At 39.0% G+C, this 18,796-nt stretch overlaps 1 pseudogene; it reads right to left on the bottom strand.

Moving 5' to 3' along the window:
- Positions 1-8,407: 8,407 nt before the first annotated feature.
- The window catches only part of LOC123138756 (uncharacterized), a 53,596-nt pseudogene continuing 43,207 nt past the window's right edge, over positions 8,408-18,796 (bottom strand).

The following is an 18,796-nucleotide window of genomic DNA, read 5'->3' as shown; positions in this document are numbered from 1 at the left end:
AATTTGGTAAGCCAAAACAACAATCATTTTTACATGGTTGTCCGTTATCGAAACAAAATCTGCTACTTTTCTGAAGACATGACAATGAAGACATTATACTAAATCAATGATAAGAATGATGTCAAAGAATATCACTTGAAAGCATAACCATGTGCCTCATGTTCTACGATGAATTGTTTGTGGGAGTGAGAAGTGGGCATTCAGTAGTAACAATAAATGATTGTGCCTTTCAAAAAAGCAGCAAAAAATAGCAGGTTAAGAGAAATAGGGGTGGCCTCCTCCAGATGCTATACACGCTATCGTGTGCTATTTACAAATGGTGTTTCAAAGTAATGCCATGTATAGCCTAAAATTAAAGGATTTTAACAAGAATAAATGATATATTTCAATAATAAAGTACTAAAAGAACTTTAATGTAGCCTAACATCAACAACCCATGAGGCAACAACATAGCAAAAAAATGCAAATTTAGAATCAGATGCCGCCGGGATCTCCATTGCTACAAATTAACCTCTCATTGCCGGATAGTGAAGTACTCCATGTAGCTAGCTATTTGACAAAGCGATGATCAATCAATCGAGTGCTAGGAGTTAAGATGAATAACTTGTAAGATAATCGAAAACTAAGATCTAGAAAACATCATGATCCAACACATACATCATGGATCTGCGAGCACAAAGAACTTGCCTGGTGCCTCACTTGTTAGAGGCGCAGCTAGCTGCGACATGAGCCACCGCAAACAGGAAAGATCGGTGGATAACAGAGGAAGACCGGCGAGGAATGGAAGTAGACGGACCGAACAGGAGGAAGAAGAACCGCCTCCACCGACGCACAGGACCGCGTGGTTGGGTCAAGAATAAAGTAGAGAGCTGGGGACTGGAAGCGCTTAGTTGGATAGGGGATTCTCTATTTTTCCTATTTGGTCTAGGTCAGACTTGTGTCCTTGGGAAAATGGGTTGCCAAAAAACAAAATACAAGCTATACCGTTTTAGGGCAATATAGTGTGTTATTTCATGAATAGCCCGATCATAAGAAAAAATGCCAAACTTTAGTGTGGCCTATCCTTGTATGCTATAGCACGCTACTAGTAAAGAAATTGCGCACTATTTTTTTATTGAAAAAAGACATGATCGTCATGTCTGAAAGATGGAAATAGTATGTGGTATTTAGTTCTCTAAAAGCACCAAAAATGCATTGACTATTTTTGTTGCACATGAAAATACTCCAGAAAAGATTGTAACCTATACTTGAGATTTAAGGAGTAACTTGTGGTTGACATTATCATTGTGATTGTTATTCAGAGAGAGGGATGAGTGCTAAACTACTATAAAACAAGGAACCCACGGATCGAAGGTTATTAGTGTTGTTGCTTTCCAATTACTTATGTATGTTTGTGCTTTTCAATGTACTAGCATAGTGTCCTACTCGATCTGCAGGCTAGAATTTTATAAAGTAGTATCATAAACACATATTATTTAATTTTTCTAAGGAAACTTGCATCCAAATGTGATCACATTTTCAAATATGCGCCTTTGGCGAACATATTTTTACCTTAGGCATGTTTGATGCACGGGGATCATCATTATCCGTTGTTAGCTTATTATGAAATTACAATGTTGTATTAGGTTAATATTATTCTCATTGTAAAAAATGTGTGTTTTCCATATATTTTTACCTTATTTTTGTGTTATATAGTAATTAAACGAACTTGTAATGATAAAACTTTTTTATAATTGTGGTTTGAATCTTTTCTGTGCATATGATTTTTAGTACATACAATTCTTGGTAAAACGATTTCAGTTATATTCTGAGGTATTAGTTATATTTTGCATGGACTTCGATTCTCAAAAGATGGTTTTGGTAGGATAATTTGTCTCATATACTATTGAAAGTGGACTTGACACACATGAAATTTGCTTCAATTAATTTGGTGTTGACCGTTTTTGTGAATTTTTTTAATCAGTAACAACAATTCTAGAAATAGTTATTTATTTATAGTGAATGTATGAAGCATACTAAGAATTCTTTCAGGAAGATTAGTTTTGTTTTGTACATGAAAATTAGCAACATCTCAAGTATGAAAGTGAAGATCTACTTGACTCGATGTGAAATATTAAACTAACACTTAACTCAATCTAGCTAAAAATGAGTAACATATAGAAAAAGGACTGACATCAATAGGGGTTGCTTGGCTAATGTCCAATGTTAGTAAGCCTTTAGATAAATTTGTCCATGTTGATGGTCACTCTATGGTTCTCTAGGGGGAAGGGACCAAACATGGGAAATCTATGATAGTTTCTTCATACTCTATCACATGCTTTGATAGTTTCACACTCCTGACATAAGCTTCTTCAGTGGTTTTAGTGTTACTATTCAACAGGTTCTTTTTGTCGAGCAAATAATAACCACATCATTGAATTCCAGTAAATAGTTAGATAATTAAGGAATTTTTTTATTATGCCTTTTTTCCCTTTGTTTTCTCCCTAGTAATACTAACATTATTGAATTCTTTCTATTTCACTTGTTTGTAGGGGAAATGCCATCTTTTGTTATGAAATGATATGATGTTATGGTCCTACATAAATATTTATTAGTTACACTACTTCAAGAAATATGGTTTGGTAAAAGTTGTTGATAAGATGTTCTCTAGAGGACAAATATTCGAAACATATTTTATAAAAAATAGAGTTAAAAGGAATATATATATATATATATATATATATATATAAAATAGCAGCTAGTCATACTTAGATTGCAATCAGAAAGAAACCAAGAGACCCCTTTGTTGTTATTAGGCAATGGAGAAACATATCTCGTTTTGTTGGAGTTTAACATGTTTTGACCTCATTGGCCTCTCGCTATCAAATTCTTTTTGGACAATGTGCCCCACTAGTTAGTACCAATATAAAATGTAAGTGCTTTCCCTATACTATTATGAAAAGTGACGCCTCAAGGACCAAGATCATCTCACGTCATACACTTCAACTTCAAGGCTTCAACCCCTATTATGTAAGGAAATGGAGATTTGACTGGATTGAGTAGTAAAATAGTTACATAACTTAGAAACTCAGTGCAAACTTCTACCAATCAACATCCTAGTAAGGATATATGCTGGGTTGAGTGTATGTGTGGTGTGTGTATGGGTTTGGCCCAAAGGCCCACCCATGTGTATATCTACTCATACATGTAGGTTATAGCTAGAGAGCAAGAGAGTGCTATAGATTTTCCCCCAAGAAACAACTTTATATGGTCCCTGTTAAAAAAACATGGTATGAGACCCAAGTTACAACTAAAGCCATTGCTAGTGGCAAGAGGAAAGTTGGTGCTTGTAGTCATAGTTGTGGGTGAAGAGAGGTTCTGGTGCTAGTGGACCTTCTAGAGTGAGGGAAAAACTTCATGGGAAAGCTACAACAGGGTCGTAGCCTTTAGCACAGAGGAACTGGTCTTGTGTGGAACTGGTCTGGAGCAGGAGGGAGAACGTCTGGTGGTGGTGGTGGACTAGAGAATAGAGAAGAGGTGCTTGTGGTCAGGAGCGCGGGGTAGCGCAGCAAATCAGCATTGAAGCTTTTGGCGTGCAACCAGAGATCGAGGCCCCTCCTTGTGAGTCATGCACGAATTGTAGGTCGTGTGTGCTAGGGGTAGCAGCAAGAGGCGGTTGCCCGAAATCAAAACCTCATCCGAGACGACTGTCGATAGTGCGTGCAAGTAAAATGACATGCAGGTCTGCGGTGGTGAAAGGACAAATTTATGAGATATGTACGGATACTATCAGGTAAGGTAGCGGTGTTGCTGTAGTAAGTACTGTAGCAAAAAAGTAGAGAAGAGTTGTGCAGCCTGAATCTGTTTTTGGGACGCTAATGCTCCTATCGTATAGTGGAGTGAAGGATAAGTTCGTTTGCTGGTTGTTGAAAGAAGGCAAATGTGAACTTCATGTAGGAGGTGTGGCTGGTGTTTGTGGTATAGGGAGCAACATGGTGGATTTAGGGCCTTGGTGTGCTAGTTGAATTGAACCTATGTTAATTGGTGTTGCTCAAGTAAGCTAAAAGAGAATATCTGGTAGGGAAGAAGAGAGGAGGCATAGTTCCTTGCTCTTGGTGTTTCCTAGTGAGACTGGACAATGGGGGAAATTCAAAAATTGAGAACCTATTCAAAAATCCTAAAAAAATCATAGAATCCTCAACCACAGCCCTATAATAGGCCGCAAAAAAAGCAATTGGATTAAAATTTGAAGCACCAAAAAGTGAATTTAAGGGCAACAGAAAATGATTATCTCCAACAACAGCCTAAAATTGGTGCCCTAAAATAACCCGCGGTTGTCATTTTGTGGGGTTTCTATTTTAGGGAAGTAGTTGGAGGTGTTTTTCTGGCACAAAGTGATATAAAACAACCACTTTATTAAGGTCCTGCCTTGTCTCCCGTTTGGTGCAAATTTTGCGGAAGCAACCGAAGTGTTGTATATTTGCAGCATATGGCCGCTTGTCGCAGCCGTTATAGGGCAAGGTTTCGCTGGAAGTGTCATAGAAAGCTTAGCACCTGTACCCATACTATCGTGTGTGCTTCCTAGCCAGGAGGTTGTAGGAGGTGTTGGGGAGGCTCTATGTAGGAGGACTCGAGTGGGATTTCGCTGGACACAACGATTCCGTTGCGGTGGAGGTACTGGCAGGAGAAGAAGGAGACCCGTTGGGAAGCTTGCAAGCCTTACCTCATGGAATGGGTCCACGGTGAGTGTGTTGGATACGTGCTACCATAGTTCCACATCAGGGCGCCATCATCTCGCTCAGACCGCTCCCGGTGGTTGTGCCCTAACAAGGAGGAGGTTATAGACCACTGTCGTGTGTGTGGCACGGGTCTCTTGCCACCGAGGTTACGGTTGATAGAACCAATGACAAGTTGGACCTGTGGAGTTCATTCATGGTTTTTATATTTCATAATCTTCTTTTGATCTGTTATTTACGATTTTAGAATTCAATCAAAACTTCGCGATTGGCTCTTAATCCATCCTACATGTGCTTGAGTAAGCACGATGTAGTGTGTTTTATAAAGTTGTATCATGAACACATATTATTTAATTTGTCTAAAGAAACTTTCATCCAAATGTGATCACATTTTCAAATATGCGCCTTTGGCAAACATAGCTTTGTCATAGGCATGTTTGATGCACGTGGATCATCATTATCCATTGTTAACTTATTATGAAATTACAATGTTGTATTAGGTTACTATTATTCTCATTGTAAAAAATGTGTGTTTTCCATATATTTTTACCATATTTTTGTGTTATATACTAATTAAACAAACTTGAAATGACAAAAGTTTTTTTAATTGTATTTCGAATCTTTTTCTACGCATATGATTTTTAGTACATAAAATTCATGGTAAAACGATGTCAATTATATTCTGAGATATTAGTTACTAGCACATATGCCCGTGCATTGCAACGGGAGAGACATTTTTTTGTGAGAAGCAACGGGAAAGATAATTGATGTTTCGTCCAAAAAAAGGGTCTGCACAATAGTACGCGACAAAGAAGGAGTTATGGTCTTCTCGCTGGACATGTATGACACAGGAAATCTCGATAGTAGTGTGGTTTTTCCTCCGGGTCTGCCTCTATCTTTGGGTTGTGCCTGCCTCCTCATTTGGTGGCTGCGCGGCAACCTTCGGGCACAGTTGCTTCGACCACTCTATCCTACGACTGCGTAACCAGGTGAATCATTAATTGCAATACATGAATCCCATTTCATTAGCATGATCAGGCATGAGTGTCCCTTATATTTGAGGGTTTAGTGCTCAAGTGCCCATCATTTTGCTCTAATTAAAGCAAAACAACATATTCTCTTTTATTGGCATGTGTCCACAATTTCTTTCATTTATAGTTAACCAGCATAGAACGACAATGCACCACCAACCAATGGCGCATCGCGAATATTTAATAAGATATTATAGCGTAATATTAGAAATATTTTTTAATTTTTTTAACATTCAGTACAAATATGAATTGGCGAATATCTTGGAAACATGACAATTTTTTAAATGCCAAACAATTTTCAAAAGATGCAACAATTCTTTTTTGAAAAATCCAATATTTTCGAAAAACACAAAAATAGAAAATTAATAGTTTCTGAAATTCAGAAACAATATTTCGAAAACATGATAATTTTATAAAAACCAAATATTTTTGAATTTTTTATCTTTTAAAAAGGGGAGTATTATAGAAAAAATAGGAAAATGTTTTCTTAGACAAAAAAATTATTTTGGATTTGTGAACATGTCACTGAAACAAAAATAGTTTTATATATGGAACACTTTATAAAATGTAGTTTATTAGAAAATATCTAAGAATTTTTGAAAAATACAAAAAAATTAAAAAATGAGAAAAAAATTCAAATCCGAAACAAAAAATTTGAACTCTGACCATATTTTCAATATTTGAACAAAAATTGAAATTCTGAATATTTTTGTAAATTTTTATTTGACAGAAAAAATAAAAATAAAGATGGTAAAATCTAGGGGAAATATAAAAGAGAAAGAGAAAGGACAGAAAAAAAAGAAATAGAATATCTAAAAAGGGGAAAAATGCCGACCCAGTTTTTGGCGTCCTGTGGGCAGCTTCAACTATTTATCGCGTGTGAATCGTTTTTACTCATTCGTAGTCTAGGTTTTTAGGTTGTTCATCGCCTTTGCTTCAGCGGTGACGATGACGACGCTGAATAAATATTCTTCAGATCCTTTCCTGACGAGGCCATCGGTCCTATGGTTGGCGATGGTTTTGGAAATCAGTCTGTTCAAGCAAGGATGGTGTGGCGGCGGCGGTATCCTCGTGGTGGTCCTTTGTCCTCGGGCTCCGTCGTTGCGACGACGTTTGCTCCAGCGTCGGCGTGGAACTTGGGAGGTAGTCTTGGAGCGGATGCAGATTGTGGTCTGCATCGACGACATCTGGAAGACGGAACGTGTGCTGGGTTCGTGGTTCGTGGATGGCAGGTATGGTTTCCTCCTTCGGCGTCTTAGTCATGGTGGCGTGCCAGATCTAGAGTTCGATGGCGTGTCCGGGGTGTTGCCCGGTCTGATTCGTTCAACGGCAATGGCTTCACTTTTTGTGAGCCACCTTGGAGGTCCGCAAAGCTGCATATCAGCGATGGAGCCGCGTCGAGCTCGGGTGAGGTGGTGATCCGTCATTCTTTTCTTCGGTGGCTGCTGTGGTGGTGCCGGAGGCAGGTGACGGGCGATAGTGTCAACCTCAGAGATGTTCTGCTATCTTTTCAGTTTTGTCATGTCGGTTCTTACGTGACTTATACATTGTTCTTTATGATATGAATGAGACACATATTACCATGCAAAAAAACTACGTGGGCAATAATAAGTGCGCTGGCTTCATTGGGCCAGAGCGTGCGCGACCCAATTATAGAATTCTGGACAAATCTTTTTTCTTTTCTAGCGAATAGACGCATAAAAGTTTAGTACCACATCGAATAGAGAAAAAAATACTTTCAAAGGTGAACGGATGAAAAAATTGGAGAAACACACCTTGCTTTATTAGTAGGTATAGATATTTTACATGGGCATTGATTCTCAAGGGACGGTTTTGGTAGGATAAATTGACTCATATACTATCGAAAGTGGACTTAACAAACTTGGAATTTTCTTCAATTAATTTGGCGTTGACAACTTTTGTAATTTTTTTGTCAGTAACGACAATTCTAGAAATAGTTAATGATTTATAGTGAATGAATGAAACATACTAAGAATTCATTGAGGGAGATTAGTTATGTTTTGTACATGACAATTAGCAATAGCTCAAATGTGAAAGTGAACATCTACTTGACTCGATGTGAAATATTAAACTAATGCATAACTCAATCTAGCTAAAACATGAGTGACTATGCTGAAAACTAGATAATAACCTCATCAATCACCAAATGTGAAGATACATGTAGCAATGAAGGTTGGAACATAGTAGTGCCTGGCAAACATGGATGCTATCATGAGATTATGAAATGTCATCTGCATCATTGTACACATCGGGAATTATGTTCTACGGATATTGGGAGTAATTGGCCCGATTCGAAATAGAAAGAAGAACCCATCTCCTGGTGTCTTCCTTGTAATTCTGAATACAATAGTCTAAGACAAATCATTCAGAATGTTTCTTGGGACAAAGCTGCAATTTCATTAATGACTTTAGTTGGGAGGCATGCCACCTGGCCCATTTTTGAATCTAGAGTAATATGTGGAGCTATAGCTAGAGAAGCCTTCTGATCATTCAAAACTAGGATGATTATTCTCGAACCTTGGGCACGACATTCTATGCCACAAATGACATGGAGCAGAACTGCCAGGTGGCTTCAAGTGTTGTGAACGTGCAATAACATAGTCCGTCTCAAGCCATTCACTAACCATCCATTTTTGCTGGTCAGGAGAAATACCGCTGCTTTTTCCATGGTCTGTTAAGGGCTTGAAATATTCTAGTGCAAAATTTTGAGCGCGATGGACAAGGAAGAAGATGATGAAAGATGTATTGACATTCTACTGCATGAGGATTGAGGAGGATGTCGAGGATGTAATCAATGACCTGGTGGTTCAAGAGGAGGACGCCGAGCATGGAAGACATGACCTAGTAGGCCAGGCGGAGGATATAGACAATATGAGCCTTGCTCTGCTAGTACCAGAGGAGGACGCCGAAAATATCGGCCATCATCTACTGGTTGATGAAGAGGATGAAGATGGTATGATTGTTGATATGAAAAAAGAGAAGGATGACGTCCATGATCAGCAAGTACCAGAGGAGGACATCGCGAGAATAAGACTTCCATGCATGTGGGCTAATAGATAATACAAGCTTACCGCATATCACTTCTTGTGATTCCACACGAGTGCCCCCAATTTCTTGTATTTTAGCAGTACTTACCTCTCCATTGCAGGTGTTTACTCAGGTCTCGTACAACAAAACCTATTAACAAATCTTGGTTTGTATCGATTGTTGATGCGCCTTTCCAGAAACCATATTTTGCAAGGACTGTTATTATGACCTTGTGTCCAGGACATACATAAATATATGAACCATCTTTTGTTGTTGCTAAACCAATTGTTTTGTTCACTTTTAACATCTTTGCAACCTGCATCACTGTCATAAATATCTTAAACATAATATTCTGAATTTCCATACCTTCTAAAGACTATAAATGAAAAATTAAGTGTCAATCTTACCCGCTTCATTCCCTCTAAGCCATTTTTTGAAGACTCAATATTCGAAAATAGGCAAATCACCTAATACGATATTGGTTGCAAGTAAAAATCAGTTCATGCTTATTTCTGTGATGTTTCAGTAACTATTAAAACTTATGATGAAAGCAAACTGACGCTATAGAAGACATAGTTATCTAGGTATATCAAATACAATTTCAAACTCATTTTAGCACAAAAGTAAAATAATTCTAAAAGGGGAGATGTCAAATCATAAGAACAAGGATGAATGTTCTATAATGTAAGAAAGTGGTATTACCATTATTGAACAATTTTGAGAGTGACGAAGATCCTTAAGGAGATTTTTAAAATCCCCCCATTTCACACTTCCTTTGATCTCTATGGTTTTCAGAGAGACAATATCTTGAATTTTTCCCCATGCAAAGAGTACACATGGAATTCCTGTAATCAGAAACAACATGATTTCAACGTCCACCATTCAAAACAACTAAATATTTGTTTCTCAATCTAAAATATTTGATCCTACTTCATGATTGCAGTGGAAAATAAATAAATATATTATGTACATCACATTATCATTAAATCTGGTCAATCCAAGATATGCATGTGTTGTCGCGCAAAGACGAATTATATTAATTCTAATTTGAAAAACAATCAATTATGCTTCATACATTCAGTAAGAAAGTGATCAAAATGTGATCTTGTATGTAGGCAAAGATATTGTTTGGTGGGAAGAGGTACTTCATCTGAGAGTGCAGAATTCTGCTCTACTGATGAAGTTCCGAACAAAATGAACATCCCATGGATGAACTTCATCTTGCAAGCTCATTACTCTAACATGTCTGCCCCACAACACTTTGGTTGGCATTGCTCCTTTTGGTGGAGAGATTGTATGTCTCCATGGAACCAATTGTAGTCTTTGGCTAAATGTGATTTTCGAAGATGTGACACTGTTTCGTTTTGGTAGCACACATGTTCTGATCATCCTATGCAATCTAAATCCACCAAATTGCATTATTTTACTATTGACGAGGGGAACACCATTCAGAAGGCCTTAACCTATGAATCTATATATGATATGTTTCGTCCCTATCATCCATGGCATACGCCCAATGCAATAACCTTGTCATTATTCTTAATAAATTAAGCTATTTTGATGATGATGGCTCCTTGAAATTCACTATGGGCAAGGTTCTTTTTTTACGGTATATCTTTTTACAAGACTATAACCAATCATGATCCTTCTGCCACCCCTATGTCATGGATATGGAAGCCATATTGTGAACATAAACATAGGATCTTTTCTGACTTTTACTTGATACGATCTATAATAGAGATATTCGAAGGAAGGACTGCAACACGCTTACTTTTGTATGTGACTTTAGCCAACACATTTGGTGGATGTTGAAACAAGAGTGGAATTTAGGCATGTAAGTCGTTTCTACGTTAGAAGAAAGTAAAACCAGGAACAAAAACAATAGCATGATCATATTTGATGGTAACACACCAACCATTCATGAATGTTTTAGAATATTCAAATAATAATTTGCTAATAATACATAAAGAGCAAAACCTAGACTCAGAGGCAATGCAAGAGTGCTTACATACTTTATAAGGTAGCTCTGGCTACCCTCCCTCCATTGTACATTTTCCACCAGAATAATTTCTAGAAGCCTAGTAGGATCTTTCCACTATTTCCCTCTCAAAAATGATGCATGGAATATTTGAGCAGGAAAAGGAAAATAGACTTGAACAAAAGTCCACATATACATACGGAAATATACACTATTTGATGACCAATACAAAAAATCTTTAATATATATGCAAACTCATGTTGCATACAAAAAGAATAGAATCATATGTAGTGGATATGTTGGAACAATGAAATGTTTTAATCCCGAAATAATTACCATGTTAATACCCTCTATAATTCATACAATAGACGAAATACTCGTTTTGTTGGAGTTTGACATGTTTGGACCTCATTGGCCTCTCGCTATCAAAGTCTTTTTGGACAATATGCCCCACTAATTAGCACCAATAGAAAATGTATGTGCTTTCCCTGTAAAATTATGAAAAGTGTTGCCGAAAGGACCATGATCATCTCGCGTCCTACCCTTCAACTTGAAGACTTCAACACGTATTATGTAATGAAATGGAGATATGACTGGATTGAGTAATAAAATAGTTACATAACTTAGAAACACGGTGCAAACTTCTAACAATCAACAACCTAGTAAGGATATTTATTGGGTTGAGTGTATGTGTGGGGTGTGTGTATGGGCATGGCCCAAAGACCCACCCTTGTTTATATAAACTCATACATGTAGTTTATAGCTAGAGAGCAAGAGAGTGTTACAGATTTCCCCCAAGAAACAATATGGTATCGTTCCTGTAAAAAGAGACATGGTATGACACCCAGGTTACAACTAAAGCCATTGCTAGCGATGAGAGAAAAGCTGGTGCTCGTAGTCGTAGTTGTGGGTGAAGAGAGGTTCTGGTGCTAGTGGAGCTTCTAGAGTGAGGGCGAAATTTCATGGGAGAAGCTGCAGCAGAGGCGTAGCCTTTAGCAGAGAGGAACTAGTCTGGAGCAGGGGACAACCTCCGACGATGGTGGAATAGTGTAGAGAGAAGTGGTGCTTGTGGCCAGGAGCGCGGAGCGGCGCAGAAAATCGGCATTGATGCTTTTTGCTGGCAACCAGGAACCGGGGCCCCTCCTCGTGGCTCATCCAGGAACTGTAGGTCGTGGTTGCTGGCGGTAGCAGCAAGAGGCGAATATGTGGCTGGTTGGCTGCTCAAAATCAATAGCTGATCCGAGACGACGGTCGATAGTGCGTGCAAGTAAAAGGACCTGCAGGTCTGCGGTGTTGGTTTGTGGTGGTGAAAGGAGAGATGAGCGAGGTATGGACAAATAGTATCAACTGGAGGTAGTGGCTGTTGTAGCGAGTACTATAGCAAATAAGTAGAGAAGAGTTGTGTTGCCCGAATCTATTTTTGGGCTGCTAATGTTGCTGTCTTATAGTGGAGTGAAGGAGAAGTTTTTTCGCTGGTTGCTAAAAGAAGGCAAATGAGAACTTCTTGTAGGAGGGGTGGCTGGTGTTTGAGGTAGGAAGGAGTGTGATGGATTTAGAGCCTTGGTGTGCTAGTTGCATTGAACCCGGTTGTTAATTTTTCTTCCTCAAGTAAGCTAAAAGAGAATGTCTGGTACGGAAGAAGAGAGGAGGCATAGTTCCTTGCTCTTGGTGCTTTCTAGTGAGACTCGACAATGTGGGAAATTCAAAAATTGAGAAGCTAATTCAAAAACCCTAAGAAAACTCATAGAATCTCCAACCATAGCCCTATAATAGGGTGCAGAAAAGCAGTTGGAGTAAAATTCATGGCACCAAAAAGTGAATTTTAGGGCACCAGAAAATGTTCATCTGCAACAACAGCCTATAATTGGTGCCCTAAAATGCACCTTGCTGTCATCTCATGGGTGTCCTATTTTAGGGAAGTTGTTGGAGCAGTGTTTCTGGCACAAAGCGATATAAAATAACCATTTTATTGAGGTCCTGCATGGTACCGTGTTTGGAGCAAATTTTGCGGGTGGAGCCGAAGTGTTGTATATTTGCAGCATATGGCCGCTTGCCACCACCGTTGTATTGTAAGCCTTTGCCGGAAGTGTCATAGAAAGGTTAGCGCCTCTACGCGTACTATCGTGTGTGCTACCTGGCTAGGAGGCTATCGGAGGTGTTGAGGAGGCTCTATACAGGAGGAATCGAGTGTTGTTTCACCGGAATCTAGCGTATATTACTTCCCTGGTCATGCCCCGTGGCACGGCAGCACCCGTACTATTACATCGGGGCGCCATCATCTCGCTCAGATCGCTCCCAATGGTTGTGCCCTATTAAGAAGGAGGAGGTTATAGGATTTCATCGCATCTGTTGCACGAGCCTCTTGCCATGGATGTCAAGGTGGATAGAACCAATGACGAGGTCGACTGGTGGCGCTCATTGATGGTTTTTAAATTTCATGATATGCTTTTGATCTGTCATTGAAGATTTTAAATTCAATTAAAAGTTCACGGTTGGCTCTTGATCCATCCTACATGTGCTTGAGTAAACATGATGTGGAGTGTTTTATTCTCCAGATCTAATAGTTCATTAGGTTGCGTCTCATAGTGCTTGTTCTGTCACTGGAGGATATTGAAAAGAGGGAGGGGTCCCTAAAGAATGATGATCCAGTCTTTCACAAGTGGGGTCAATGGTGTTCGATTTATGAGTTATGAATTTTCTCTTCAGAAACATAGAAACAAAGCCATTGAGATGATACATGCTCCCAGCATTAGTGAATTCATTGTGGACCAAGTGGCACGACATACAAGTTGATGCTTATAATTCAAAAAAGTTCTAAATGGCTCTATCCATTTGTGCGTATATAAAGGACATATTGCTTCTTCAGTCTCATTTGAGTATATAAGGCGTGGATGCAATTTTAATAATACTCTCTTTTTTCTCTCATTTATTTGTTGTCTTTTGAGACTAGATATGTTATCACTCATACCCAATACACAAATAGAAGGAAGCCACATAAATTTAGAAGCAATTATTGTGGCTAATATTTCAATGGGCAATTTTTTTTGCTTAGTGCTCTATGATATTTAAGCTAGTACTTTACCAAACTGAAAGTTGTTTGAAACATTCTCTTTCACTTTTGTGGTTCAATGAAGGTGAGCCATGCGGTGGCCGAGATCATCGCCTTGGGATTGACCATTAGACATACTATGCTACGTGCACACCACGCTCACTATCAGTGAGGGTGGAAAGAAGGATAAGTAGTGACACGGGTAGGGCGCCATATTGAAATAGAGGATGTAGACCCGTGGGAGTCTTGAGCCATGCTTACTCAGCTAGGGGCAGACTTGTTTCTCTCGTTGCAACACACATGAATGTTTGCTAGTAGAATTAAATGACATAAGCTTTTGTAATTATGTAGTAGATGGTCTGACTCAGGGTTAGGACTCAAGCAATATAATTTAGCTTGGAGTATGATAGTAACGATAGATACTTATCACCCATATGAGGTGGGTGTTTCTTTATAAGTTGAGAGGGAGTGTTGGGTTGAGTCTATGTGTGGGGTGAGTGTATGGGTTTGGATGAAATTATAGCCCCATGCTTATGTATGTCCACTCATACTTGTAGGCAATTGCTGGAGATCGAAAGAATGTTCCAGATGTACCCCCAAGAGATAACAACATTTTAGTGTGAATAATGTCATCTGAGTTACACCATCATCCATGATGTTTGAATTAATGTGGTTGTAAATCATACAGACATACATTTTACCTATATATTTGCTAGTTTTACTATATGGTGGCGCTAAACTGCGCTTGAGCGCAAAATCCTTATTCTGCAATCCGGCCGTATGGTGAACCCAATCAACCAGAAAACATGTTGGCCGTATGGTGCACCTAGTCATCCAGAAAACATAAGCCCATCCTCGTGCTCCTCTATACATTTGGTCGTAATAGCCTATGCAACATTTAGTAAAAAGTGTTAACTTCATTACTATAGATGTATGGTCATATATTGATATTAATAGGCCGTGTGATAATACTAAAAAGTGTTAACTTCATTACTCAGATGCATGATCATATATTGATAGTAATGTCTCATGTAACATATAGTAAAAATTATTGATTTCTTTACTGCGTAAGCCCGTGCACACTATCGGTCGTAAAGACCTATGTAACATGTAGTAGAAAATAATAATCTTTTTACTACATATGCAGGTGCTATTCAGTGCTCTGGCGTACGTGCAGACAACCTAACAAACACATGGACTAATTTTTTTTATTCATTCCGTAATATGCTTGCTGTTATGTAGTAAAAAAAATACTAGATACGTCTACTACTTAATCTGGCATTAAACTTGATGATAAAATGCTTTGCATTTTGTAGTAAATGTGGTAAACACCTTTTCAACTTAATTTTGGGTTTAGGTTTGATCGTAATACACTTGGTTTCCAGTAGTAAAACTGATGGATCTTTTTACCTCCAGCTACTACAGGAAGGAGGTTTGCATGCGGGGTCGATCTAGTTGGCTACTTCGTTACCGTGGGATGGCAGGATGATAGAATAAGTTCTTTCAAATATGAAAAATGAGATGACAGTGCATTAGAAATATAATGTGTTGTTTTACATTCATATAAATCATGTTACCTTATGTATATAATCCTCCTGCAACATTTTATTTTGCAGATAAATGTATAGGCCCTAGTTACCTATACAACTTCCCCAAGAAGCATCTACGAGCTAATGTTGTGGTCCAGGCTACATATTTTCTGATATTTTATTTTACTACCGGAGATACAAGCTAAAGGTGGAGAAGAATCTGTGCACATGCCTCATGTTCTATGATGAATTGTTTGTGGGAGTGAGCAGTGTGCATTCAGCAGTAACAATAAATGATTGTTCCTTTCTAAAAAGCAACAAAAAAATAGCATGTTAAGAGAAATAGGGTGGCCTCCTCCATATGCTATGCACGCTATAGCATGCTATTTACAAATGGTGTTTCAAAGTAATGCCATGTATAGCCTAAAACTAAAGGATTTTAGCAAGAATAAATGATATACTTCAATAATAAAATGCAAAAAGCTTTAATGTGGCCGAACATCAACAACCCATGAGGCAACAACATAGCAAAAATATACAAATTTAGAATCAGGTGCCGCCAGGATCTCCATTGCTAAAGAATAAACTCTCGTTGCCGGATACTGAAGTACTCCATGTAGCTAGCTATTTAATAAAGCGACGATCAATCAATCGAGTACTAGGTGTTAAGATGGATAACTTGTAATATAATCGGACACTATGATCTAGCAAACATCATGATCCAACACATACATCATGGACTTGCAAGCCCAAAGGACTTGCCTAGTGCCTCACTTGTCATCGGTGCAGCTGGCTGCGACATCTGCTGCCGCAAACTTGGGAACGGTGGAGAACAGATGAAGACCAGCAAGGAACGGAAGAAGACGGGCCGAATAGGAGGAAGAAGAAGCTGCCGCTACCGGCGCATAGGACCGCATGGCTGGGTGGAGAATAAAGTATAGATTTGGGGACTAGAAGCGCTTGGTTGGATGGGGGACTGGCTATTTTTCCTATTTGGGCTAGGTCAGACTTGTGTCCTTGGGCTAATGGGCTGCCAAAAAAAAGCACACTACAAGCTATACCATTTTAGCCCAATATAGCGTGCTATTCCGTGAATAACCCCATCACACTACAGCAATCAGCTACTTTGTCGTCTGCCACGGCAGACGGCAAAGGCATGAATGGCGGACAGCAAAGGTCTTTGCTGTCCGCCACAGACGGCAAAAGTGGACGGCAAAGAAAGGTCCGGTAAAGAGCTACGTTGTGGTCCGCTTTTGATGGCTGATGGCAAAGGGCCTTTACCATCAGCAGCGGACAGCAAAGAACAAGGACACCAAAAATTTCGTTGTTAGTCCGTTAGGTGGCTAACGGTAGGACTTTGTCGTCCGCCGCTGACGACAAAATTCGTCCTAACTTTGCCGTCCTCCGCTGATGGCAAAATTCGTCCTGCCTTTGCCGTCTGCCACTGTAGGCAAACTGACTAAATAGGTCAGCTCCCAGGAAGCACAGTTGGCTGCCACGTGCCACATTTGCCGTCCGCGGCTGTTGGCAAAGTGGCCTTTGCCGTCGGTGGCGGACGGCAAAGAGCCTGCATATTGGCTCTTTTTTCTGTTTTTTTTAATCCAACAATTTTCACAGCAAATATATATGACATATATAGATATATTTCACAAGGCTATTTAACAGCACATAAGTTTCATCGTACATACATATATAGTTCCATCCATTCATACATAGCAAGTTGCACATACACATAAGTTGCAACCATTAGGAAGTTGCAAATACATATTACAATGCAAAGTTTCATCAAGATAGCAAGTTCCATCGTAGCAAGCTAGAAGAATACTAGAAGAGAATGAAATAAAAAACAAGCACTCCATCATAGCAAGCTAGCTTCTGAGAAGTGAATGAAATCTGCAAAATGGCAAATAAGAAAGTTAGGAAAAGGTGACTAGAAGAAGAAGACTAGAAGAAGAAGCACGCCATCGTTTGTGAGGTAACTTAGGTAAAATGGATCGTTTATGAGCTAACTAAGCTAATTATGCCATTTTTTACATAAGTAAGCTAAGTACATGTCATTATTGAGCAAATCTAGTTAACTAAGCATATTATAACTAACTTAGGTCATTTTGGACGAAAAAAGCTAAGTATAGATTGTTTTAGAGCTAACTTAGGTAAAATGTCTGGTTTTGGAGGTCAGTAAGCTTATTAAGTCATTTGGAAGAAAAGAAGCTAACTCTAGGTCATTAAGGTAAGCATATTGGAGGAAATAAAGCTAAGTCTAGGTCTTTATGCATTTGTTAAGAAAAAAACTAGAGAAACTTACCTTGATCATGGAGGTGTAGAAGCGGGCTGGCTCGTGCCAGTAGCTAGAGAAGGATCGTGTGATGCTTGTGTGGAGTTACGCTGCACCAAAGGTCATTTTCAATGTTTCGTTAGCATGATAACACTCAAATGTTAAGACTAGCAAGTAACGTCCATTCAAATTAAACTCACCGTGGTCTCAGGAGCAATCTCTGGATCAATGGCTATGGAGCCACGGGTATGTGTAGATAGGGTTCATTTTCCCATGCTATGCTCCAGATCCGACACAAAATTTTGGCAGCACCTCCCTGCTGTTCTCCTGATACACGTCTCTGCAATAAACAGAGAGGATGTGTACCCGGAGAACAAGAAGGGAGGCACTGACGAAATTTATGCATCGGATCCGGAGCAAAGTGTATGGGAATATGAACTAATCTACACATACTCGGGCTGTCCATGGATAGCGTTGGACAATTCGAAAGAATCAAGGTTATAAATATGCAAATGCATGCATATTTATAACTGTGATGCTTTCGAGCGGGAAACACATATTGGTTACGCACACTGATGATTCAAGACACATATATAGCTAGCTATCAAATTTCATCGACACGAACACGGAACAGAGCAAATAATTAATCGGGGAGGAGGACATGTCATTTGTGCTCACCCACGAACGAAGGGCAGATCTCGTCAAACGCACGGCGAGGTCGTCGAACACCAAACCTCGCAGCGGTGAAACAACTGCACATTTAAATCAACCCGATCAACACAATTATATATGATGTTTTTCATAACAAAATCGAAAAATATATAACCTAACTAATAATTCACAAATAAAAGACCCCGTCGGCCTCGGGGGGTCGGGTGTCGGGGTGTCTGGGTGTCGTGTCGGAGTGTGGTATCGAGGTCAGGGGGTCGGGGTGTTTCCTTCTATCCTTCTTCTTCTTTCTTTCTCTTCTTCTTCTTCTTTCCTTTCTTCTTCTTCTTCTTTCATCTTTTTTCTACTTTTTTACTTCTTTTTGTTTCTTCTTTTCTTATTCTTCTACTTCTTTTCTTCTTCTTCTTTTTCATCTTTCTACTACTTCTTCTAATTCTTTTCTAACACTAACACTAACACAATCTAGCACTAAAAATTAAACAGCAAAAAAATGAAAAAACAG

Source organism: Triticum aestivum, chromosome 6B (genome assembly GCF_018294505.1).
Source record: "Triticum aestivum cultivar Chinese Spring chromosome 6B, IWGSC CS RefSeq v2.1, whole genome shotgun sequence".
Classification (NCBI taxonomy): Eukaryota; Viridiplantae; Streptophyta; class Magnoliopsida; order Poales; family Poaceae; genus Triticum; species Triticum aestivum.
This window is presented reverse-complemented; position numbering and strand designations above follow the sequence as displayed.